General features: G+C 36.0%; 1 protein-coding gene across 2 annotated transcripts in view; it reads right to left on the bottom strand.

Annotated features, from left to right (window-relative positions):
* The window catches only part of LOC144453778 (uncharacterized), an 88,562-nt gene extending 66,029 nt beyond the window's left edge, over window positions 1–22,533 (bottom strand). For both annotated transcript variants that reach the window (XM_078145130.1, XM_078145132.1), the window contains exon 1: window positions 22,467–22,533. The gene's annotated coding sequence lies outside the window, so the exon portion shown is untranslated. The remainder of the gene's footprint in view (window positions 1–22,466) is intronic.
* Between the last annotated feature and the right edge of the window lie 5,026 nt (window positions 22,534–27,559).

Below are 27,559 nucleotides of genomic sequence, written 5' to 3'. Positions count from 1 at the left end.
CTGTGTGTCTGTGTGTGTGTCTGTCTGTCTGTATCACGATTTCCGAAAAAACGGCTGCATCAATTCAAACAAAATTTCATAGACATGTTCCGTAGGGTAATGGCCAGAACTGATTAGGTTTTGGTAATAATCCGATGAATATTAATGACCAATTTGAGTAATTAATCGATCCAACGAGTATAAAGTTGGCATCAGATTCAGATTCAGATTCAGATTCAGGTAGTGTTATCTTATGAATGTTATATTGAGCATCAGATGGCCACATCCGAATCTGAATCTGATGCCAACTTTATACTAGTGCTCTACACTACCGAGAAAGACTCTGTTTTCAGGGGTTTCATGCCAACCTTATTTTGTGTTTCCCTTGGATCTGCACTCTGCATTGGCTGCACAAACACGAGAAAAAAGGAAAACCGAGGCAGTCAGATGGCCCCAGATCCGAATATGAATCTGACGCCAACTTTATACTTGTGCTCTACACTACTGAGAAAGACTGTTTTCAGGGGTTTCGTGCCAACCTTATTTTGTATTTCCCTTGGATCTGCACTCTGCATTGGCTGCACAAACACGAGAAAAAGAAGACTGAGGCAGGGTATTTAAGTGATTCAAACTCACCAGAAAACATTTTTTTTCTTGGCCTTAAAATAGGTTTACAATGAGCGCGGAGTTAACAAACAGGTGAAATATTTATCATCGTTTCAATTTCGTCAAATATGGCCTTATCATTTTCAAATTTCACACACTGATGCGCAGATGAATAAAGAGAAATCTTTTTAGATTTACGATTTGAAGATTAGGAAGTATTATATTGACCTGAAACCATCTCCTTTTTACCATGTTCTTTTCCGATTTCTCTCGATAACAAACTACCGCTGTTTGTTTCAAGGCTTGTACATAATCATTTATCTAGCACTGTATCTCAGGATATAAATACTCTCTCACATATTTATCAAGTGTAATAATCTATAATTTATACCCAAATGTGTGTGGTCAAAATACGGAAAATAGACCAAGCCTCGCCTATAGCCTACGAAGAAAATTTCGCGACAATATATCACTAATGGTGACCTATACATTGACCTCTATATAATTAGTGTACAGCGCCACTCAACAAAATCTTGAGAATGTGTAAACTCGTGGTGGGACAGAAGGAAGTTCAACACGCACATGCCATATCCCGGGTATGTAGGGGATCACGAAAGCCGAGTGAAGTCGAGGATGGCAAGCTTTCCTGTGATGAGAATAGGAGGCGTGTTAGGCATTTGAACAACATTTTTGACAACTAACTTTCATTGGGACTTGACGAATCACAGATATAGAGCTAAATTTCTTGCATAAATCCTTACGGAAGGCATTCAGTTTAAATCTGATTCTTAATATTTTGCTGTGACTTTGATTCACTTTGAGTAGCGCTTCACCTATTCAATGTTTTTAGTTATTTATTTGCGCTAAACTTTCTGTTGGTAAATGATACTCTAAGAAGTGGTAAGGCGATTGCCCTAGGGCGGTAACAAATCATGGGCTGAGGAGGTAAGAAAAGTAAATTAGATGTAGGGTGAATATCTATTATTGTAACTAAGACGAGTGTTAATGGCTACTTCCTGACAACTGAGTCAAAGTAACATCTCTAGTGAGTGGTCGATAGTTAGTCATCTTCCTTGCAACAACAAAACACTCAATACACAGGGAAAATCGAGCAAAGAATGTTCTAGACGGATGATCTGGGGATTTCCATGATAGCCAGAGTCATTTACTATATATTGCCTACAACAGTCGAACATCGCTATTTAACTTGATCCTAGTTCTGTAGCCAACCATCGATCATTCCTTGACAAATATAAAATATCGTGCTCAAAAAAGTCTGTACAACATACAGGAAATTAGTTTTGAGGTATTTACCATTTGAAGGATTGTAAATTATTTGGTGGTATGAGCCATGCTAGTATACTACACAGATACACACTTTGAGCTTAACCTAAGCAGTTTAGATATATTCATTGTTGAAATGGACATATGCACATTCAAACAAACTGATTCTCCTCCTGCTCAGGGGTTATCTTTAAAAATTGAACTATTTTTCAAATAGGCAAATCAGAACTTGCGTTCAAAGAATGAGAATCATAAGAGATTATAGTAGCAGTCAATTAATAATGCATGAGTTAAATCGAGTTACAAAATCTTCCTCGTTTTTTGTGTGTACATCCGTTTCTTATCCAATACATTTTACAATATGCAGATATTGCAACATAATTAAAACGGTTTCAACACGAACAATTTAACTTACAATTCATTATTCATTCTAATGAAATTTACAGAATGTAGTTGTCATGGTCCACTATCCCACAATTCTTTCAGGACGATGAAAGGTCATTATAACATCGTTCGACAAAGTGTCTGCTTTGTCAATACCAAAAGCTGCGAAATGACGTCTAACACACTTTTTCCGCATCAACAATATATTTGTCTATGCTTTCGTAGCAATAGATGACCCGAGATGACTCGATATCATGACATGATTCCCCAACTACAGGCAGGTTGTTTCCGACGTATCTTCTCTGTGACCAGTGAATAAAGATACCTAATGATTATCGTGTGGCTAGAACTGATGACTGACATAGATTTTGAACCTGCAAAGTCAAATATTTTATACATACGACATCGTACTTTTGTGCTACAGGTGCATAAAACAGACATGAAAACTACTACTCACCAACTGGCTGAAAACACGAAATCACAAATTTCTTTTATCCGCATACAGACTCTGTGGCACTAACAATCTCACTATATGATATCTAATATCAAAATCCCAAGCCTTTAAATCAAGAATATCGGAATCATTCACCCAATCACATTATGTGTGTGGGAGAATATAACAATGAGCAATATGCAAAAACACTCAAATAACTTCCATTCAATTCCAATTTACATATCTGTCACCTTGGCGACGTCAGCCCACTGCTTCCAATAAAGTACACCCATGATTTAATCATGCCTGACAAGATTATTAGATCAGAAAACAACAAATAATGTAATACCCATAAGGGAATATCAAAATTCGATTAATGTTGTCCACCATGAATATTTCATTTGTCATTTACGAGGTATTCTCACACAAATGTCTCAATGCGAACCGCGGAATTGTTGGATTTTACGACGTTTTATTATGTAGTATCGTAAACAGAGGTCAGGTGAATGATATTTAGGTATAAGGAGTTGATCTTGAAAATCTCACACGACTGACATGCTCGTTGTTCTGGAAATATAGCTTTGCACAATGAATCTTCCCTATACGAAAATTGCTAAAATTGTTTGAGTTGACGCTTGCGGGATTTTATTGCAGCATGGGTTCTAGTCCTGTCGTTGCTACTCTACAGAACACAATTACTTCGTCTGCTGATCACATTTTATTTGAGTATGAACAATTTGTTCAATTGTTTCAGTTGGATTAATTCACTTTGAAAATCACGTTCTAAAATGCCATTGTTGACCATGGTTGTTTGAGAATCCCTGTAACTGTCATATTTCCCTTCCAAGTTACTAGCACGTTGTTTGAGAATCCCTGTAACTGTCATATTTCCCTTCCAAGTTACTAGCACGTTGTTTGAGAATCCCTATAACTGTCATATTTCCCTTCCAAGTTCCTAGCACGTTGTTTGAGAATCACTGTAACTGCCATATTTCCCTGCCAAGTTACTAGCACGTTGTGTGAGAATCATTATAACTGTCACATTTCCCTTCCAAGTTACTAGCACATTCTTTGAGAATCCCTACAACTGTCATATTTCCCTTCCAAGTTACTAGCACATTGTTTGAGAATCCCTGTAACTGTCATATTTCCCTGCCAAGTTACTAGCACGTTGTTTGAGAATCCCTATTACTGTCATATTTCCCTTCCAAGTTCCTAGCACGTTGTTTGAGAATCACTGTAACTGCCATATTTCCCTGCCAAGTTACTAGCACGTTGTGTGAGAATCATTATAACTGTCACATTTCCCTTCCAAGTTACTAGCACGTTGTTTGAGAATCCCTACAACTGTCATATTTCCCTTCCAAGTTACTAGCACGTTGTTTGAGAATCCCTGTAACTGTCATATTTCCCTTCCAAGTTACTAGCACGTTGTTTGACAATCACTATAACTGTCATATTTCCCTTCCAAGTTACTAGCACGTTGTTTGAAAATCACTACAACTGTCATATTTCCCTTCCAAGTTACTAGCACGTTGTTTGAAAATCACTATAACTGTCATATTTCCCTTCCAAGTTACTAGCACGTTGTTTGAAAATCACTGTAACTGTCATATTTCCCTTCCAAGTTACTGGCACGTTGTTTGAAAATCACTATAACTGTCATATTTGATCGATCGATCAATCAATCAATCAATCAATCAAGCAATCAAGCAACCAATCAAGCAACCAACCAACCAACCAACCAACCAACCAATCAATCAATCAATCTCTCAAACAAACAAACAAACAAACAAACAAACAAACAAACAATTCATTTAACCCCTTTTTTCAACATTTAATTCTTAGCAAACAAAACTTGTTTATCATAGACATACCATATCACATTGACTCGAATGAAATGACGATTACCAGACGCAACTAAACAGAGATATTTAACCAGATTTAAACTGAATGCCTTCTCTAAGGGCAAAGCTATTATATTTTCGTTCCTACATACAATAATTATTGAAATGCAACAGAACATACATGTGTGCGATTGGTTAAGTTTGAAGTATGTATCAAATGTGATTGAATTAGAAGAGTGCATTTGTAAGATGTAGCCTGGTTTATTACTGAAAATGGTTAATTATGCAAAAGCCTCATTAAATCTAAAAGCTACACCACAAAGTTTTTTGGAAGCTCTGTACTTTGTTATAGTTAATGTATGTAGTAAATCATATTGAATTTGACACGTGCATTCTTAAAATTTAGCCTAATTACTGAAAGTGCTCAAAGCTACTTCAACAAGCCTTTCAGGACATGTGCCTTTTGTTTTGTTTGGAATATTTACCACATTTGAAGAATACATTCTTATGATATAGCCTAATTACTGAAACAGCTACATTATCAAACTTTATATGACACAGGCACTTGTTATCATCAATGTATGTACCCAAATTATATCGGATTTGAAGCATGCATTCTTAAGATAAAGCCTAAATAGATAGGGCACATGTCCTGAAAGTTATAAAGAGGCATTTGCATAATTATTCATTTTCAGTAATTAGGCTATGTGACGTTTACCAAAACTTAATCAGTTTTAGCCATTACCCTATACATATATATGCTCCAAATTGTGTTAGAATTGAGCCAGCCATTTTTGAGAAAACGATTCACAGACAGACAGACAGACAGACAGACAGACAGACAGACAGACAGACAGACAGACAGACAGACACATAGACACACACACAGACTGTTCATCCCTAAATTATAACCTTTCTTATGAAAGGTAAAAATGGATTTATGGATTTTCTAAAGGAAGGGTATTGAAGGTATAGTCCTTTATACAAGCTCCCCATAATGACATCCATTTGTCAATAAGTTCAAGACTATTGACCCAGTATAAATCATGTGACAGGAGTTATCAAACAGCATGTAGGTAGCCCACTTTACATTAAAGAAAAGTGTAATGCTTTCAAGTTTCGACGCACGATTTCCATTAATGTGACGTCACTCGATGTTACAAATTGCATCCTGTGATAAGTTGTTTACATGTGTATAGTGTTTGGCCCTGGAATATGCCCAATGGAATTAGCAAGTGACGTCACAATGACGGGTCATTGTCACGTACAATCTTCTATTTATTTAAATGTATATTCATTGACTTTTGTCGACCTTTCATTTTTTTGAGTCAGGACATTAGCTAGGAACTGCACATTGTTTGTTCGATTTAAACACCCAGCATCGACAGTAATAACGATAACAAAACCTTTCACCAAAAACTATACTCAAGTAACGGTCGGTACAAAACACAGGTACAGGCCAGGTAGAGCTAAGGCAAGGCAAGGCCAGGCTAGGCCAGGTCAGGTATATACTGAAAACTTGTTTGGGGTTCACTTCAACATTCGGATCCAAAGATCCTTCGTGTGTTTTTATTTGCAATATCCAATTTATATTGTTTTCATGGCAATTTCCACCTTCTCTTTTATAAATGCTAATCCAACAATGTAAGTATTCAAATATGTTCACATTCTGTTGAAAATGTCTATAAATACGCCGAACCACTCAAACGATCTCTCTCATTAATTAGCAATTTTAATTACAATTTAGATGTGTCGTAGAGTGTGTAGTAGGCAAGTAAAGATATCAAAGCCTTTTTTGTTACATTGCATACAAGGAGAAGTGGGTATAAATGGTAGATGCGTGCCAGATGCTGGGGTGGAGCCATCAACAGCAAGAGTATGGGTAATCGAGACTACGTATATGTATCAATAAAATATGAAAGAGTATTTTTTTAACATTCATAGAAAACAGATTGAGTATAAGGCTAACTTTGAAATATTCTCATTATTATGAGTGTATATGAAAAATGTAATTCCCAGAACAGAAGACACTAATTGAGTGGCGATTTTAAAAACAAAGCTAACTGATGGCGAATTGCTGAGAAAAAAATAACCTGATAACTAATCGAATCTACACCAAATATATTGAGGGGTTCACATCTTTGTATCCGAATGTGAATCTAAATATATTCAGTCGATACCTGACCTGTACCTCTGTTTTGTACCGACCGACTCAAGTAATAGACGTTGTTCAAGAGATGTGGATTTTAATCAAAATTTGGACATTGGAATATCACGATTTGTTAGTTAAAGACACAAATGTAAAATTCTATGTCGGTATATCTTTTATGCAAGTGTATGTATATGCCATATTCTGCCATAATCATGTTCTTAATACAACTGTACAAATTTGCTTATAAAGTTCATAAATATATATTTAAGCTCAGACAAAGAAATTAATGTAAGTATTTATGAATTGACGCGTAGGTCAAAATAAGTTTGAGATTCGATCTGTAAATCGTTTTTTCCATGGTTAATACGATTTATTCCAAATAATCTAAAGCCGGATTCAATTCCTATCGTATCAACATTACTATGATTCCGGAAATGTATTAATGAACTATTCTCAATTCGATTAGATGGCAGCGATTGGATTCTCCAGCAATACGTTCAATGCACGATAATAAGAGAAGACGTGACTGGTTCCGAACTCACAGTCGTGTTGTATCAGCTATTGCAAAGATAGGAACGTGACAATTTACGAGTTGCGATCACAATCTGTGCCACTCTGTTCACCCAATCAGCATCCTAATATGTCCTAACAGAATCAATATCAAAGTCAAACATGTAATGTACATCTTTTATCACTTCAAAAATCACAAACTAAGCCTTCTAAGTCGGCCTAGCGTTGTTGAACATGAAAATCGACATCTACTATTACATAATAGAATATACTGATCTCGCTGAGTTCAAGAACATCAAGTCTAAAATCAGTTACATGTTTGAAGTGATAGACATTTCCAAACTTGATACTTCAAGGTGATTTGTACCCTATAAAATGGAATATTTATATATTAAGATGGAATGAGTATAATGTTACTTCATCATCAGTGATGTATCATTGTAAATGTGTACATCTGATTAAAAACTATTTCATCCTGTTACAATGTATTTAATTTAGCATATACAATTTCTATATAGTGCGCATAGAATTCTTAAAGGAAAATATAATTAGGAGAAGAGAAATATTAAAAAAAAAGATTGAACAATGCATGAAACAAGTGTGGCAAGAAACGTGTCTTAATCTGGTGTAGATTTCCACTGTAATTTAGACCACTAAAAGTGTCATTTACAAATGACAGTATTGGGAAAGTTTCGCAATGTTGTATTATTGCTGGTAAATGCACTAAATCAATAAATAGGGTTTAATTAAAGTCCTGTCTAAACATGACTATTTACTATGTGTATCGCTGATAAATTAAAAAAAATGTGATTTACTGAAATCTTTGGCAAACATTAAAATAGTATTATTTGCACACACCAAAATCATACAGTCGACTAGTCACATTTGCAGGTAAATATGGCAGCAGGATTTTTGTACATGTGTTTTAGATATATATAACAGGCATCTTGAAATGATATCAACTTTGACCCTCTATAATTGTTGTTTACACGTACTATATGTTAGACTCACGCACTTGACCTTTCATCTATGAAAAATAGATAAAAACAATCTATATTGAAAGATTCAGTGTCAAAATAATCAGACTCTTTTTAAAAGAGACTGGAGCCTTGAAGTATATACTATAGCATATATTTGGATGCAGTAGTCTGGTGCAGCAGTTCAGTTTAATTTCGAATAATTCAAAGTCAAAAAGATTCCTCTCTAACAAACAGGATCTGAAATGTGGAAAGGTTTTGTATATAGTTTGGAATGAACCGACTCTCTTGGTTGCAAGCAAAACGAAATGATAACAATTTGGGTAGTTAATTAGATTAGAGCAAAGAGTCACAGACATGCAGGGTATGATATAATTGGCCAAAATTAGTCAAAATCGCGTGGTACTGAATAAAGTAGCTGCAATTATCACAAAAAGACAGCATTCACCTCGGAAGCCTCGAGCTATTCGTAAAAACATAACACTACGATGTGAAAGAAAAGAAGTCATTGATTGGCGCACACTCTTACGTCGTGTCGAAGCACATATCACACGGAAGTGCAATATTGCCACAAAATACAATATTTTTTTGGATTACAGTCGCAAATTGAATATCCTGCCTGATACCCTATATCGCAAAGTGTTTATAAACGATTAGTTTAAAGGTGAACAGTTAATGTGGGTAATTTTTCACCACCCAAACACATTTCTGTGTAAATACGTATCAATTCACTAACCCTTATTTCGGTCACAACACCTGAGTTTCCTATTTCGATGTCCATCCTCAGTATTCATCATTCATTCATGCTCTGACATTAAGTCTAAAGTCACAAATCACACACTTAAGCCTCCCAATCGTCATCATAAATCACCCAATGTTGTTGTACAATTCCGCAAATAAAATCAACCATCCCTTAGTATCATAGGCTTAAATTCTTTGATCATGTTTCCTTGACAGCTTTCCTTGACTCGAATTTTCAATAGCTAAATTTGATCTTCAAATCATTTGTGGCATAACACAAATACTGACTCATCGTTTGAATCTGCGATTTTCATGAAGAAGTTAAAGACATTAGGGAGCATTCAGTATTTAGAAAAGAGGGGGCGTGGGTATTGGAGGTTCATATTTTAGAAAATGGGATTAGGGGGAGGGTCACATTTTACTTTGACTCATTGTATTGCTTAAAATTGCATTATTTTGGTTGAATCGTCGTCCCTTCGCTGCCACCAGTTCCAAATCCCATTGCTGCCATTCGGGTTAGGGTTAGGATTACTGATATGGTTAGGATTAGGTACCCATGATATCAGCCTTTATCAATGAAATTGCTGTTGCCAACCAATGTAACGAATTAATTGTCAGTTGTGGTGTGAGGAGAGGAGTGGGTCTCACAGTTGTAAAACAGAACAGTTGGGTAAAATACTAAAGATAATGTTGTGATGACCATGACCTCAGTTCCGACAATTTCGGGAGTGTGCCAACTTAATTATTGGCAGTTGTGGCCTTCAGCTCAGCCAATGAGATCCAAACACAGGTATTTATTAATTCAGTACCTTCACACATATCCACATGGCGGTAATAATGGGAAATAACCAATGCCCTTAAAACTTTCAACATTGGTGGCAGCAGTGGGATTCTTTTTGTACTTTTAGATTTGTGTCCTTTTACATTTCTGATATTTCACGTTTGAACTACTTTAACTGGGAGAGGGTCGTGTTTTAGAGAAAGAAAGTTGAAGAAGGGCCACTTTTTAGCACAATGAATTCCTTCAGCCGCCCCCTTGTAATTACCGAAGGCTCCCTTATATAACTATAGAAATGTACTTGCCCATTACTAGGTAACGACAAATATTACATTAATTTATGCTAATTTTCTGAAGGAAGGGGGAATATAGTGTCGCAGTTCACTTGCCATCAGAACCAACACATAAGAGGAGAGAGAGAGAGAGAGAGAGAGAGAGAGAGAGAGAGAGAGAGAGAGAGAGAGAGAGAGAGAGAGAGAGAGAGAGAGAGAGAGAGAGAGAGAGATACATCAACTGGCAAGAAGGTGTGCCACAGTTTCTGAATTGAAATTATTCTAATTTACAGAGAAACAGATACAGACATACATTTACCCATGCATACAGAACAAATCTTAGGATTGTTTATTGGTATCATTTGATTTGAACATAATGAACTTTTGTTTTCATTCTTTTGATGGATTCACTGTATTATCTATATCAAATCTGAACTTCCAAACTTAGAAAAGAAAGTAGGAAGGTGCATAAACCGGAGTTGAATGCAGTGCTTTCTAGTCTTGCTACGAAACTGAAAATAAACAGAAAATCCATCTCTTCATAACGAGTGAAAAAAAATATCAAATACGAAAAGGAAATGATCGTCACCGTTGACAGTTTACCGCACAACACGAGAGTGTCAATACAACGACATAGTATTAGTAGAACTACACATGTGTGATGTGACATGATGTTGTGAGATCAGGTCAAAGTAATGCAACTAATAATTTCATTCATTTTGCAAGAAATGTAGCTCTACATTTAGTAGTCCCAGTAAACGTTAGTTGTCGAAAAAGTTGATTAAATGCTCGCTAGCTATACTCAGTACAGGAAAGCTTGCCGTCCTCGACTTCACTCGGCCTTCGCGATCCCCAACATACCCGGGATACACACTCGTTACCACGGCAAATAATAAACAAAATAATTGAAACGCACACTCTTCATGGTAAGCATGATACAGGTGTATACTTTGATTCTATACAACTCGTTCACAGCAACATCCTTATGTAACACTCAGTTCAAGAATTTCTCAATGCATGCCACAATGAAGTGAATTTCCATCGCTCTCAAATTCGTTTCATTTCTCGAAATCTAAAAATCAAATCTGGAAAGAAATTTATCTATATATATTTCGATATACATACCTTTTAATACAAGCAACCCGAATACTTTGAACGGTCAAGAACGAAGTCAATCAACATCGGAAAATTTGGGGAAAATTTGACCCAATTCAAGCACCGAGTACGGAGCCCAAAACAGTAACAACATATACTTTTGTCATAATTATGTTAATAAATGCTCTGCATTCTGGAAGCAAACTTGCTCCTCAGTATCGAGATACTTATATAGTTGAGCAGCTAAAACTAAATCACGAGTTGAGCAGCTTAAACTTACTTCTCAGTATCGAGATATATATATATAAATTCAATTTTGATTGAAGAAGAAATCATTTGGCAGTATATTTTGGTCAAATAACAACATCATCTGGTAAGCAAGTGAGTAAACATTCAAAAAATGTATGTAAATATCCCTAGCAACCATGACCACGCCCATAGCAAGAACCAAACGGTCGTGTATTTCACATAGATAACAGGGATTAATAGACAACTGGATAAACCTTCAAAAAATGTATGCAAATGTGCCTAGCAACAAAACCATGCTCATAGAAACAGCCAAATAATCACGTGTAATGCAAAGATAACAACAGGAATAGAAAGACAAATGAATAAAAAAATGTATGCAAATGTGCTTAGCAACAAGACTACGCCCATAGCAACAGCCAAGAGATCACATATATTGCGAAGATAACGGGGATAAATAGACAACTGAATAAACATTCAAAAAATGTATGTAAATATGCCTAGCAACAAGACCATGCCCATAGAAACAGCCAAATAATCACGTATAATGCAAAGATAACAACAGGAATATAAAGACAAATGAATAAACCTTCAAAAATGTATGCAAATGAACCTAGCAACAAGACTACGCCCATAGCAACAGCCAAGTGATCACATATATTGCGAAGATAACGGGGATAAATAGATTGAATAAACATTCAAAAAATGTATGTAAATATGCCTAGCAACAGGACCACGCCCATAGTAACAGCCAAGTAATCACGTATATTGCAAAGATAACAACAGGAATTGAAAGACAAACGAATAAATATTCAAAAAATGTATGCAAAAATATCTAACAACATGACCGTATAAGATAGCAACATGGTTGGATAGGCAACTGGATAGTCATTCAGCAAACGAACACCTATTATTAGCATGGACTAGCATATGGATACACATTTTTAAAAACTGTACAGTTGTGCTACAACGCCATTGGCGGTATTTTTATTGATTAAGACTACTCATACAACTGTAGACATCAGATGGAATGCCAGGGGAACTAGAAATTTATTTGTGAATGTAAACTGTTACGTAAAATGGCCATAAAACTGTTATCATCAAATGATGAAATGTAATACAAGTCTCTGTCCTTCCAACATGCTGTGACAAGTGTTATTAATCCAATTCAGTTGTTTAGTTTCCCTGTTTGTAACAGGTTCTGTTCGTCCATGGTCTGATGTCTGCAGTTGTACAATATACACTCACTGCTCTATTTTTCTGTGGAGAATGTAGGACTAACATTTGATGAAAACTACACTCTATGTAAGTACGTTCACACGATATGCAAGTCAGTTTACTACCACCTCCGTCAAATAAATAATATGACCACATAACCCCTATACGTATGGAATTACACTGGCTACCTGGCTACAAGATCCTGCTACTCACGTACAAAGCTCTGAACAACACTGCTCCTGTGTAAATATCTGATCTAATCAACCTGAAAGTGTCATTGGCGCTATATAAATCTTGTTGTTGTTGTTGTTGTTGTTGTTGTTGTTGTTGTTGTTGTTGTTTTATAATTTCTGTGTTTGTGTTTGTGTTTGGAGCAAGAGTGTGTGGAGTGACGATATTTTGTTCTCTCTCGAACTAGATATAGCATATTAATACATGAAATTCGATGTCATTTTTTGCCCTGATTGGCATGCATGTACTACTACTAGTCTAAACGACAGTCACGCTGTATTTTCCCCACCCAAATAGGAAACTTCACAAACACGTACATTCAGGGTTTGTTTGGGTGCTTTTAAATATAATTCTTGGTAGTTGGTATTGCTAGCAAAATTTACAACAAATTTACAAAAGATGAGATTCTAAATCGAGCTCTATTTTCTCCGGGATGTATGTCATTGGTAGAGTATACTAGCGAGGTTAGCCACCATATTGATTATTGCAAATGTGAACTTTAGAGATTTCTATCGGCTGTTTTTCATGGAATTAAAACGACAAAAACCAAACAAAAACAAGAAATATACGATGTAAAAATTCAAAAAAATCCTAATTTTGAAACATAGACATAGTGGCCATGGTTCTGTAAATCGTACAGATGTTAATATACCGAAAATTGAGTTGGCACACAAGGAACTGATATGTAGAGGTCACTAAAACACTAAATACAAATTCATGTTCATATTTTGCATAACAACATACATGCCTTCATAAAAACGACAGTTGATAACCTAAATGCTCTAACGACGGATAAAATCTACTATTTCTCAAGCGAAAAAAGTATTTCTTAAGCGAACAAAACATGCCAGGCTCTCCAATGGTTACTGCAGTGTGCTGATGGCATCTCGGATTGAAATGAAATCTCATTAATTAACATATTAAAATTCGTACACGACTTAGTTGAATGAGTTGTGCTACTACGCCATTGTCGCTATTTTTATGATTGTCATTTGATTTTCTCAGACTTGAATTTTAACATACCACAGAGAAATACTAGGTCAATGTGTATTTGTAGGACTACTGATCTTAAAACTGGTTTGTTTAAATATCCTCCTTTCGAATTAGTACCATCAGGTACGTTCACAGGGCTTGTTAGGTCTTTTTATCTTTATTGTTAGTCTGTAATTTTTTAGCTTCACCTGGTTGTTTGTGCTTGACGTAATTGTGTGTGTTTCTGTTGTATTTTTAAGAAAGCCTGGAAAAGGGACTTGCTCCCATTGGCCATCATGGAAATAAACTAAAGTAAAATAAAATATAAACTAAAATGAACAACCACAAAAAGAAAACGATGAACTAATAATATCGTGAAGAAATGAACTTAATGTTCACAGAGGAAGAAATTGGTTTTGCGGATATTAATTAAGAGTTTATGCAATACACTGTTTTCCTTCCCTAAAATCATGATCAGTGGTTTGATTTACAAAATAATGCCAAAGGTCAATAGAAGACACAAGTGTCGTTTTCTTTAACTGGTGTCAAGTATTAAATTGTCTCCCAATATCTTGAATTGTCCTAAGTGTTTGCTTCAAACTGTAGTTGTGTAATCTAAGGGACTTCACTGACATTGATTTAAAGAGACATGACAAGCTCCTCTTCTTCTGGCACACATGTACGATTGACCCTAGCAGCCATGAGTTCGAAGTCACTTGATTATATTGTGCATTCACCTAGTGTGTAAGCATTTTTAATCCCCATCGGCGTTTTATCGTTAATATATCATTGATGAATAATGTGTGTACTTTCCCTTGTATCTAGTCATGAACGTATGAGTAGACCTAGCTGTTAGTACCCTTGTACTACTTATAAAACAGGACAAGACAAAGAATCTTGTAAGACTAACACGATTTGCACAAATCTCTTGGGACAAGGATTTATTATATGTTGGGCAGTAATTCTGCTTATAATACCACAATGCCTTGCCAGACATGGCCAACCAAATGTCAACCATAACCGAGGTATATGAAGTTAGTTAAGGTTCCCATTTCAATATGATTTCTGATTCGCATTTACTGGCATGGTGATTATTAATGCTAATGCTACGGATTAGCCAATTCAATTGTAGACGGATTTACCATGACAATCTGTATACAAATAAGGCTAAATTCAGTCCGACTCCCAGGCAGATTAACTCATCAATAATTTATACGTTGAATTTTCATTTTCTTAGGGCATCATCATCGTTGCTATATAATCAATAGACAAGGAAGCAAATAAACGAAATAATCACACTTCATAAATAAATAAACAAATCAAAACAGCCGTTTAAATCCAGCTTGACGCCAACTCCAGCGTCTAACAGGTAACAGAACTTTAGACTGCCGGGACCTGACTGACATCAATAAAACGGATGTTTTATGATTGGCAGGTACAAGTATGCCTTTTATATGTGACATCTAATTCATTTAGATTTTGGTTGTTCTGATTATTAACTGTTTATGTTATGACAACACAAGGCTCCATGGGGAATGTAAATATACACAATTATGCAACATGAAAAATCTTGCTAACAACCCTGTCAATCCATAAGGAGGACGGGTATACTAATGAAACATGATTAGTTAAGAAATACACAAAGTACTTATGTTGTACTAACTTCCTAATTCTTATCTAATCCTAATTAATATTGAAAGGGGGCACTGGTCATGTAGACACATAAACATTTGCATTTTGTCTTGTGTAGGTGTTCTCCTACATATTGAATATATCCCATATTTATGATTCCACAAGAGGTCTATCAATTGCACGCTGCATAGGGAATAATTTCCATCGATCATGAAGGAACTTTATTAATCTAGTAAATCCAATGCGTATCGTTGGGCTAGTTTGACAAATAGATTATGTACACTTCAAATGATCGATCTTATCTCGTTCTGAGAAAGTTTACAAAGGTACAAGACAGGCGAGTTCTGTATTTCTGTGTGTCCAATTGTGATGCAACATGATTTCTAAGACGGTAGTTAGCTATCGTAATGTCTTCATACATAAAACACCGAATCCCCATAGTATTACCGGTTATCGTTTGCAAATTGCGATATGTTGTCACACATATCACAACTGGGCTTAACGAATATTTCGTAACCGTTCTTTATTAACCAGACTTTTAGTTCCTACGAGCCACATCCTTTATCTACAATTTGAAAGGGTTTCAGAGCCAGCAATTGTACATGCATGTCAAAACGCGTGTCTGTTACTTAGGTTTCGTATTAAAACCGCAGGTGTACAAAGGAGCCCTTATTGAATTTTGATCTGAAAAAGATTCCTTCCACACAATAGCGTTATCAGTGGTTTGTTTACGCCGAAAAGTAGAGTCTCAATCCACAGGAAAATGTAAATATACGGTTAGGTTTCATATTCTTTTGTTGTCATGGAAACGACATATTTTTGTAGATTAATGTCAAACATAATCACGATTCCATGTATTGATACAGAGAAGAAAAACATATAAAATGTGCCCTTTATGCAAAACAAATGTAAGTTTAAGCTATTCCTATAACAAATATCGTGCATATTCAACATCTTAACATTCGACATTGTTGCTAAAGACCTCTTTTCATGTGGACTATCAGAATAAGGAGACTCAGAGACACCCGGAAGAGCAAACTTGACAAAACGGCTTGTGAATGGCAAGTTTGTTAATGGCAAGTCATACCTGTCCAGCTAGCTTTGTTTGAACGTAAACCAGCCACGTGCACTGACCCCCTTAGCCTTAAATGTAGAATCCCTCAACAACGTGTTTGCATGAACATAAGAGAAAAGGAATGTAGGTATACCAGGAAAAAAAGTTTCACCCCACCCGATTCTGTTATGTCCATGCCACCCTTTCTTACAATGAAACGTGGTCATATCAAGTGTACATTTCTGTATATAATTCCTTTATCAACTAGTAAATTGTAATAACATGACTAAAGCTATCAACAAGAAGTGGCCGTCTGGGAACACATTCAATCATATTATCTTATGTCATCATATAATTATATGTAAGTCACACAGTCATCTATCTGTACCTGTGGGAGTACAATAATTACGAGTCGGGAATCGACAATGTTGAAAATACCTACTCTACTACTATGTTCAATTGGCATAATAAAACAGTCAATTGTAAGTTATATAAACTTAGATTGAAATTCATTGAAACATTCTATCATACCAAGTACAGGTATCGGGTTTGATACGTCATATAATAAAAAGAAGAAACGGTTTAGAAATTATCAAGAAAGTTCGTCAAATGAATCATGGTCAATAAAAAAATAAGAGAATAGAAATGTTAGTCTTGGGACAGAGTGGTTTCTAAAGTCTTACATTTAATTCAGTAGAAATGATTGGATAGGGAGAACAAGACGGTGGTAATGATTAATAATGCTATATTTCATTCTTATAAATGCTTTTCACGAAATTATACAGTCTTATTTTCAATTTTAAAATCGTCCTGTCCAAAAGGAGCTTTATTCACGACCATTTATGTTATCTTTCAACCCTGACCAAAAATACAAAATTAATATTGTGAATTTAACTTTGTCATCGTCTGTATTAAAATGCCCAAATAATGTAACAGTGTTTACACACAAAGGTTTGTCTCAATTATCTACAGTTGGTGATGCAAATTTGTTTCACGTAACATTCATATTAATTTGACAATCTTGGCAATTTGTAATCATAGGACTTCAACAAGTGTCGTATCTTGGGACAGCATTTTGCTGCTCAATAAAGCACACGGTGTTTGGTTGGACTGAAGTGAAATGCAATTAAATGCGTAGTCGAGGCACGAGAGTATTTTTGTTTCTACATTAACGGACGCGTCGACAGAACAAACCTGTGTTATCTTTTAAAACTTCAAACGTAGAGTAGATATGAGATTAATCTGTCTTGAATAGACGAACTGCATTCGCAAACAATTTGTCATACTCCAAGTGTCAAAGAAGTGCATCTTTATTGCCACAGGGATTCGTAGTCTCTCTCAAAAACGTACATTATTTTCATCGCAACCCAAATGTAGCATAACATGTAAGAAGGGTTAAATTGACAAACCCGTTTCTGCTTCCTTGTTCCTCATACATGCTTTGTAGCCGAATATCTTTTCGAAGACCTAGGGGATTTCTATAGGCTATGGACACCCTCTAATCATTTATCAAAGTATAGAAGGAAACCTAACTTTATTCCACACTCGCTAAAATATATGTCTTCAGAGCTATTTGTTTCCCCCTGTTCGAGTCATTTGGTGTCTCCAGGAAAGAAATCATTATTTCCATAACAGATTTAGAAACAATGGCTGTGAGGGTTCCTGAGCCGGAAAACAATTTGTTTGCCGACTGAACACAGTGCACGGGATGAAGGACACGAAACGCATACACTAAGAACATACTTACAAGACTGCGGAAATCAAATTTAGGAAGACAAATTGCATAAACTCGGCACTATATGTAGGATAATCGGGTTAGGATGTTGTGAAAGGAAATACTCTGATGTGCTTTCATCAATGTAATTTGCCTCTTAGTTTGATGGTGTATATTTGCAGATTTGTCTAATTCTATTCGGAGTCAATATTACCTTATATGGATGTCCACATACAGGTGAATAGGTCTTACGCAGGGAACAAATATTGGCACCAATTCAAATACGGACAAAACGTTATGTGCTTGAAAATGATATGTTTGTGGTACTTTTCTATGCAAAAGATTGCATTTGATAGTATATTGTGTAATTGAGGACACACTAAAAGATCACTAAGCGAACCCTAGGAAGTCCTCCTTTAAATCAAACTCGTTAAAGGCTATCCTTACATAATTTATTTAACTATATAAATATTTCAAACCCATAACGCTATAGTTTATGCAGGATGTGGCATCTGCATGATGTCGTGATTAGACACTGGCAAATAGCAGAAAAGGATATTTGTCCGATTTAGGAAAAGGAACAAAATGCTTTCTTGCAAACCTTTTGGCAATGATATTCTCAAACATAGCTTTTAGGCTCATACAAGTATACTATTGCAATAACTGTCAAACGAAACTACACATCATAGACTCGCAACAAGTTTGTAAAAGAGAACACGATTCGATGTTTGCGCATGGACATAGTGATAGACACTGTGTGAGCGTTAGTTTTATTTGACCGTAATTACGTGTCTTTGCTGTGATGGAAACATACAATTTAATACCGACTATTAGCGTTATTCGATCTTTTGGATAAATACATACATATAATACACTAAGCAAATCTCGATCGAAAAATTACGACAGTTTTAATAAGCTTTCAATCAAATGTATATGCCATGTCAGGTCCAAGCGTGAAAGATGTGAATGTTCTTATTTGTCTAGCGCCGTAAATTTAAGTGATCAAATTTATAATGTTGTGTCAGTGCCAGTACAATAGCCCTTAGAAAAGCAAAGTAATGTTTACGAGGGAAAAGTCATTGGGACATGAAACATACCAAACTTCAGATGAGAATGCTGTTAACAATATGTATCCGTACGTTTTGTAATCGTGCCCAAAGCTGCAAATATAGGCAATATAGTGTCGTAAATGAGTTTGGAATACTTAAATCATTTAAATCACACACGTAATATTTTCCCATCTTTGCTGAACTCTCCCGCTTCTTTTAGTAAAAACAGTGATAAATGATCTAGGATGATGAATATGTGGCTTGGCCTCAGTTTGATGTAACAGTGCTGGATTTGATCTATGTAGTCGTGCTTGATAGACCATATCTTGGATATATGTATGGAACACTAAATGAGTGTGTGATCTATTCAGAACGACGTTGGTACTTATGCAGTCAATAACAAACAGTCACGAATGCCAAAAGACCTTTATGTATGTATGTATGTATGTATGTATGTATGCATGCATGCATGCATGCATGCATGTATGCATGTATGCATGTATGTATGTATGTATGTATGTATGTATGTCCGTGCTTGTGTATGTGTATGTGTGTGTCATCAAGCCGTTGTTTCGCTGTGTGATCTTCGAATTCATTATATTAGAAATCGCAATGTCTAAGTTGTCGACCCGGCGGCATGGACCGTGACAGGCTAGAGGATAAAGAGTAGGCTACTCGCCTGTCATGAGGTAATAAATATACGCACCAAGACGAATACTCAAAATTGACCAGTCGATCTCGGCGAGTTAGTTCGACTAATTAGAAAATTTTGCATAGGAAGACACGACTCCTACGCGTGTCACTTTCCTTTTTGTCATTTTCATATCAAATGTATGGAGCCAGTGATGTTATCTCTTCACATCGTTTGGTGCAAATCCGTGTATTTCTAACCGCACATTCCATATTGTATTACCAACATTGCATATTGTTTCCCCTAGACAGCACACCTCTGTGTCCTTTAGAGTAATCACATAGCCTTGTACAATCATCAAATATGATGACTTATTGTGTACGCATGCGTATTCATGCACTGATATTCATGAGAATACAATTTGGAGATAGTAAAGGAAACCATACCCGACATCTTCGATATTCTTATGTCATAGATGGATTAGAAACGTGGTTACTTAATATGCCGTAGACTAATTCCAATTATCACACTTACTCCCGATGGGCTTACTTGCTACGACCTATATGACCGTTACTATGTCAAGGTTTGCAAAACTAGTGATGCTTCCGATCCAACGTCGTGACTTCCTTATGAATTCACCATTTTTTCTTAATTTGAAATGTCGCCTACGTCACGAAAGAGGAGCTAAATTAGAGATAAGTGTGGACTTGTTAATGAGAAAATCATATGTAAAGAGCCATAAATGTTCACTTGAATTCCCATACAAACATCGTAACAGTTCAAGAAAAGAGCGGCTTATGATCATCCACTAAATCGGCGCCAAGGATAAACATTACACCATATATTCGACACAAGAACGAAAAAAAAAAGATTATAAAGAGTTCAGTGGTTTAAGCTACGGTGATTAGTCTTTACAGATTTCGACTTCGGGTTACTTATTCAAACCAAGCTTGGATGGCGTACTTTAATGGGGTTCTGCAGTAAACACCGGCTTGATCTTCGACTTCGACTTACCTCAGTGGGCTTTCCATAGAAGGTTGATTTGAATTCTACAAGTTGATGTAACTTGAGTTAATTTTATAGCAAGATTCGTGATATAAAATCACAAATGAAGAGTGAACTTTAATCAAACAAGGCAGATGACTGTTTTTGCGCTTTATATCTTAAGTTCAAGGTTATTGGTCATAGAGTCTGGTTTGAACTCCTTGGTCTCCTTTGGTCAATAGAAATTACGAAAGAACGATCAAAGATAGTTGACAAATTTTCTAGACAAAGGAGCAATCTACTACTATACTTGTAACAGTGAGCGTTTATTAATTGATGCACAAAAATCTGTTTCTCTATCTGTACTATACTTGTTGGTGTATCATGATATTATCTACGTGACAGGTTTGAAGAGTCAGAAATTTCACCAATTTATCTTGATCTATCAAATTGTCTGCTCAGAGCAAACATGATCGCGTGTCTAAATCATAGTAAAACATGATTTATAAATGAAACCTTCTATACATTTGTAACTGTCAATTGCCCAATCTATGGTAAGAGAGTATCAAGGGTCTCGAGGGAAAATAGAGCTGTCTCCAAGGAAAATTGCACTGTCCAGTCTCTACAAGCGGCTCTATTACTTTACTATCAGTGGCTAGCAAATGACAATTTCTTTTTGACACGCGCGTTTCATGATTTATGTGTATAGAGACAGTTTGTCATACAAGCTGAAATTTACTAAGTGGCATTTAACATTCGTGAACTGCGTGTAGACATTTTTATTTTTAAATGTCGAACACATACTAAAATCATACGTAGCGAATGAAATATTGTGATCACGATTTGTCATCTCTTCTTAATGTCGGCCACGTCATTCATATATTGTTAAGCTAAATCAAAGTTCAGGATAGTCCTAGTAGAGAGTGAACGGATTCCAACGTACGTATTTGAAATACAGCGTTAACCACCGTTGTCAGGTCCAAACTCGACTTCAAGACTTATGTAATGAATTATTTGATGAATAGTCTTTACAAATTGAGTAACAAAAATATCACACGTAGTACACATTGAAAATGATTCATGTCTCGTTGCGATTAAGGCGATGGGCTCGTCGTGAATACCTAACTACATCACGTTCATCTGTATGCCATTGTGACACAACTTGAAAAGACTGAATACTGTTCACTGACGAACCCTAGAAAACTCCATTGCCACCATGAATTGCAGAGCACTTTGTGACGCTTTCTACACGACAATCTTAGATAGTTATAACATGATTCTCATGACGTGAGCAGATAGCAAAATGTCAAACATCGTTTATTATCAGGGTTACTATTCAAGGTGTTAGTTAGCCGATCTTCAACAAGTGTTGGAGATCTTTTCGTCCTCTTAATCACCTTTGGCATTGGCTTTAAGCAAAACCTACTACCACAGAAACAGGTGAAGGTAAGGATTAAATAATGTACGAATCACAACGTAAACCATTTTATGAAGTCTCAACATGTATGACATGGTCCACAACTAACACACAGTAAACCGAGAGTTTCACGACAGTTTCTCAGTGTAAATTAGTGGTAGATTGAAATTATGTACACAAATTAATACATTGACTTTCAATTCTACACTACTTGGAGTGGTTAACCATGCATTAACAAATGCTGAAATACAGAAACTTACCTTTACAGTGCCTTTTCACTGATACAACGTATAGTATCAAGTCCTCCTAGTCTTTTGCAGTTAAACGTAACGATACCGTAAAACGCCAACAGCATTAACCACTTAGGTAAACTAGAATGCGCTTGCCCAGTATATTACTCACGAACAATAGCCAACCACCTGTGAAATCAACACGTGAGTACTGACTGGATTTATCATATTGCTCCTGAGAATGATTTCAGGAAAACGTCATATCAAACTAAGCAGCTGACCTTCATGCACAAGCATTATAGATCACACAAAACACCGTCTTAGTATCTTTACATTGCATCGAGCTTTTTATGAAACTTTGAAGGACCACAATCAACAGTTTTGATATATAAACCTCTTGAAAAGAAAGTAGCTTACGTTAATATCATGTTACTGCTGTTTGCCTGTGTTTTTCTACCTTTACAGAAACTTCAACTATGTAAGAGAATATGTGGTGTACATCCCACTATATTCGATTCCTTTATCCTTTATGTGGTAAAACTAGCGTCAATGGCATTGTAGCACAACTGTACAGTTGTTAAAAATGTTTACCCACATATCGATCCATACTATGTATAGGTGTTCATGTGCTGAATGTTTATCCAGTTGCTATCCAACCCTGTTGTTATCTTTGCGCGGCGGCCATTTTGCGAGACATAGTTGCATACCTTTTTTGAATGTTCGTTCACTTGTCTATCAGTCCCTGATGTTATCTTTGCAATATACATCATCATGTGAGTGTTGCTATGGGCATGACCTTGTTGCTAGGCACATTTACATACATGTTTTGAATTTCTAGTCACTTGTCTGTTACTCCATGTTGTCATCTTTGTAAACAACACCATCGTTTGGATGTGGCTATGGGTGTGGTCATGGTTGCTATGGATATTTGCTTACATGTTTGAATGTTTACTCATTTGCCTACCAGGTGATGTTATTTTAGCAAAATATACTGGCATTTGGTTGTTGCTAAGGGCGTGGTCATGGTCTCAATTGTGTCAATATGTTTTGACCAAAATCTGCAGAAGAACACTTCTAGTAAATCTCACCAAATTTCAGGCTCATTGACCAAGTACTTTGTGGGATATACGTTTTTGACCAAAATTCACATTTAACTTGCATATCGCTGATGATATCAATGCAAGCTTGATATTTCTTCATTTATACACCCCAATCGCATCTCTTAAATTTCATCCAATCTGCTCAGTAGTTTTGGAATGAAAGATTTGTTACTAAAAAAAGACACCTCATTAGCCCTAATGTGCATATTACTGATGGAATCATAATGTCACGGACAAATCTTAATCTGTACACCCCTAAAAATGTTCCCACCAAATTTCAGACCAGTAGTTTTAGAGTTTAAGTTTTTTTACCAAAAATGGCATTTTTAGATACAAATCACACGTGTGATGCGATCATTTTGCTTCGAATAATTTCCCATCTAGACACCAAAAGTAATGTTCCCGCTTAATACCAAGGCAATCGGTCTGGCGGTTTTTTAGTATAACTTGCCTACACACACACATATATACACAGAGACAGACACAGACACAGACACAGACACAGACACAGACACAGAGACAGACACAGACACAGACACAGACACAGACACAGACACAGGGACAGACACCACACCATGCCTATAGCACTACTAAACCTTATCAGTTCAGTTGGGCTAAAACATAGCTTGTTATGTCAGATCTTACAGATGCGAAATATCAGCAATGCCCAAACAATGGCATAAACAAAAACGCAGTGTATATTAGAGAGTACTTTGGTTTCCAATCCCAAAACTTATCACACGTTAGTTGAACAGATCGTCACCAAATATGAATATCCTATAAATTCTATTAACTATTGAGACTCTAAGAAAATGTTAACATTTGAGGGCTTAAAGTTCGAGCATCCAATGGAAAGGTAAACCATGTATCTAAACTTCCTCTAGCCCCTTCCACTCACGTACGTATGTACGCACATACAAGTGTACATACATGTACATACATGCAGACAAACATACATACATACATACATACATACATACATACATACATACATACATACATACATACATACATACATAGAAATGCATAAGGAACCAATAAACCAGTCCGTATATATAGCTGTTTAATCCGACGTTTCGAATAAATATTCTTTATCAAAGGAAAAATTGGCGAGACAGAGAAATGCCAGGTGAAAACCCGAACATTTCTAAATATAATGGAACAAAACCGCGCGTGATATAAATAAACGGTTATACGTGGGATAAGTTCTTAAATTCGCACGCACCTAATAGAACCCAATAGAATACGCCTGAAATTTAAAAAAATACCCAATAATCATGATAATTAGATTGGGAAAGACGAGAATAATCTATTAATTCCAAGGGGTTCCAGCGTTCCAAGACGGAAAATGATTTCTTCTTCCTTCAACCTCAAAGCTTTCTCATCACCAGAAACCTTACAAATTCCTGAAATGGACATATCTGATACATTATGATCGTTTGTAATAAAATGCATAGATACGGGATAGTTACGATTCTTTTGTCTGGTCAAACGGAGATGTTCCACGAAACGATCACCAAGACGACGTACAGTTGAACCTATATATAGAAAACCACATTTTTGACATGTACATACATACATACATACATACATACATACATACATACATACATACATACATAAAAGTGCATAAGGAACAAGTAAAACAGCCCCGATCAATAAATGCTATCCGAATCAATATTCTTTATCATAGGATATCAAGGCAAGATAAATAGTAGGTCACCACCTGACTGTATATTTAAATGTCATGGAATAAAACGATTACCGCAAGTTCTTTTCAACGGTTAAATTACGATCGGAAAGATCTAAAAGTTACGTGCACCAAAAAGAAGCTTATAGAACACGCCTGAAAGATAGAATAAGCGTAGTTAGATAAATTTTAGGGGAATGATGTAAATAATCTATTTATTCAATGATGTTCCAGCTTTCCGAGACGGAAAATGATTTCCACCTTCTTAAACCTCAATCGATCCTCATCACCAGAACTTTATAAATTCATGAAATACACATATCTGATACGCTATGATCGTTAGGGACTATCAAATAATTATTGACTACACAGGGTATATATATATATATTGCGAAAAGAGTTTAATAGCACCTTGACAGTGAAAGTGGGGGGAGAGCTTGAGAAGGGAATATATACACCTCTCATGGGGAGGGGGTCGGAGGGGGTCTCCCCTAGAAGCCCGGGAGGGTTTTTACCCTTAATTTTAAGCTATTCAGACCCTTTCAAACAATAAATCCAAGCTTTACAAGGTAGCACCATCAAGTATCAGAAACTATTCTTTACAACTTACAAAGGGTTGAAATATGTTCTTAAAAAGTTATATGGCACCATTATAACAAAGGTCAGCACATATTATGGTAGTATCATTGGTAGCGGGAGATTTGGAGTTCTAAGGCAATTTATACTATCTTGGCAAATATTTCACACACTTAAAAGACAATATCATCTCAAATTAGCAGAGGGTGAAAATATTTATATATTTAAGTATCACATACAAATGGGCTTGTAACATAAGGGCATTAATATTGCATGTATAGTAAAGCCACCGGTATGTTAGAGAACTTTAGGTGGTCATACCTAGTGTATAATAGAAACTGGAATGTAATGAGATGTGGTGATTTGTAGTGTCAATAACATGTAGTATCCGAAATAGAAAGTGTATTAATCCCTTCTGACAAGTTCATACTGAAGAGTAGAACAATTTAGATTAACTTCTTTTATAAATTATCTATGAAGATTGCCATTACGAAACCTTCAAGTTTACTTTTGCCCATAGTGTAATATAGGTGAAGCATTGATTCTGAAACAGCCAAGCATTTACATGACATGTTCTGTATCTAGTGTACTAGCTAGGTAATACATGTATAATTATGTATATGTATAGTTATGTTTGAATTCTACGTGTTAACGAATTGCTGTAAGAAACAGGGACAACAACACATATTTGCATGTCCCACATTTCATACAAGGCTATATGCCATTGTAGAAAAGGATTGTTCCCTACCATCACAATGACCTCCTCCCCCCATCCACAATTTTCAAACCAGCATGTTCCCTCCACTGCCAATTTCAAAAACAGGGTGACCCCTACCAAGCCACCGCCTCCAACCCCCTACCCCCCCCCCCCCCTACAGGCCGAAGAAACTGACTGGTCCCTTAGTAATAAAATGCACATTATCAGGATAGTTACGATTCTTTTGTCTGGTAAGACGGAGATCAACGATCACCAAGACAACGTATAGTCGAGTCGAACCTATATATAAAAAACAACACACTTCTGGCATTGGCATGTAATGCAATAAATACATACATACATACATACATACATACATACATACATACATACATACATAAATGATAGATGATAAGGGAGCCTTCAGTATCTACAAAGGGGGAGGGCCAGGAGGAAACCACACATGGTCTGATAAGAAAAACATGACCCTCCCCATTCTCCATTTGTAAAATGTGACACTCCCCGTGATAATTGCATATACTGAACGTTAATCAATATTCCCATTATATGTATATGTTACACCAAATCTGTGAAATTGCCCAATTCATGAAATGTGCATGTAACTTTGCCCAGTTCATAAAATAATCAACCTTATGCAAATGAGAGTATAGATTATGATCTAAAAGGAGCGAAATTAAATTTTGGGGGAAGAGTTTTGAACTGGGATGTTGATTATCGAACTAAAAACACAAGCTACACCGAATTATTATAAAATCAGAATTGTGAAGTGATGAGTTTGTAAATACATGATAATACAGTTGTTTGATTCTTATTCTTTTTTGTGTGTGTCCTATAAAAGATGCTCATTTCATGTACTGGGCATATCTTACTATACCCACTTCATAACCTGGGCAACACGATTGAGTATTTCAGTGACCTACCCATTTCATGAATTGGGCAATTTCACAGATTGGGTGTAACATGTACACACAAATTAAATGATTTTGACTCTGTATCAGAAAGCAATATTTGTACATATAAAGTGACAAACAGTAAAACA

This window comes from Glandiceps talaboti, chromosome 2 (assembly GCF_964340395.1).
Source record: "Glandiceps talaboti chromosome 2, keGlaTala1.1, whole genome shotgun sequence".
In the NCBI taxonomy this organism is placed as follows: Eukaryota; Metazoa; Hemichordata; class Enteropneusta; family Spengelidae; genus Glandiceps; species Glandiceps talaboti.
This window is presented reverse-complemented; position numbering and strand designations above follow the sequence as displayed.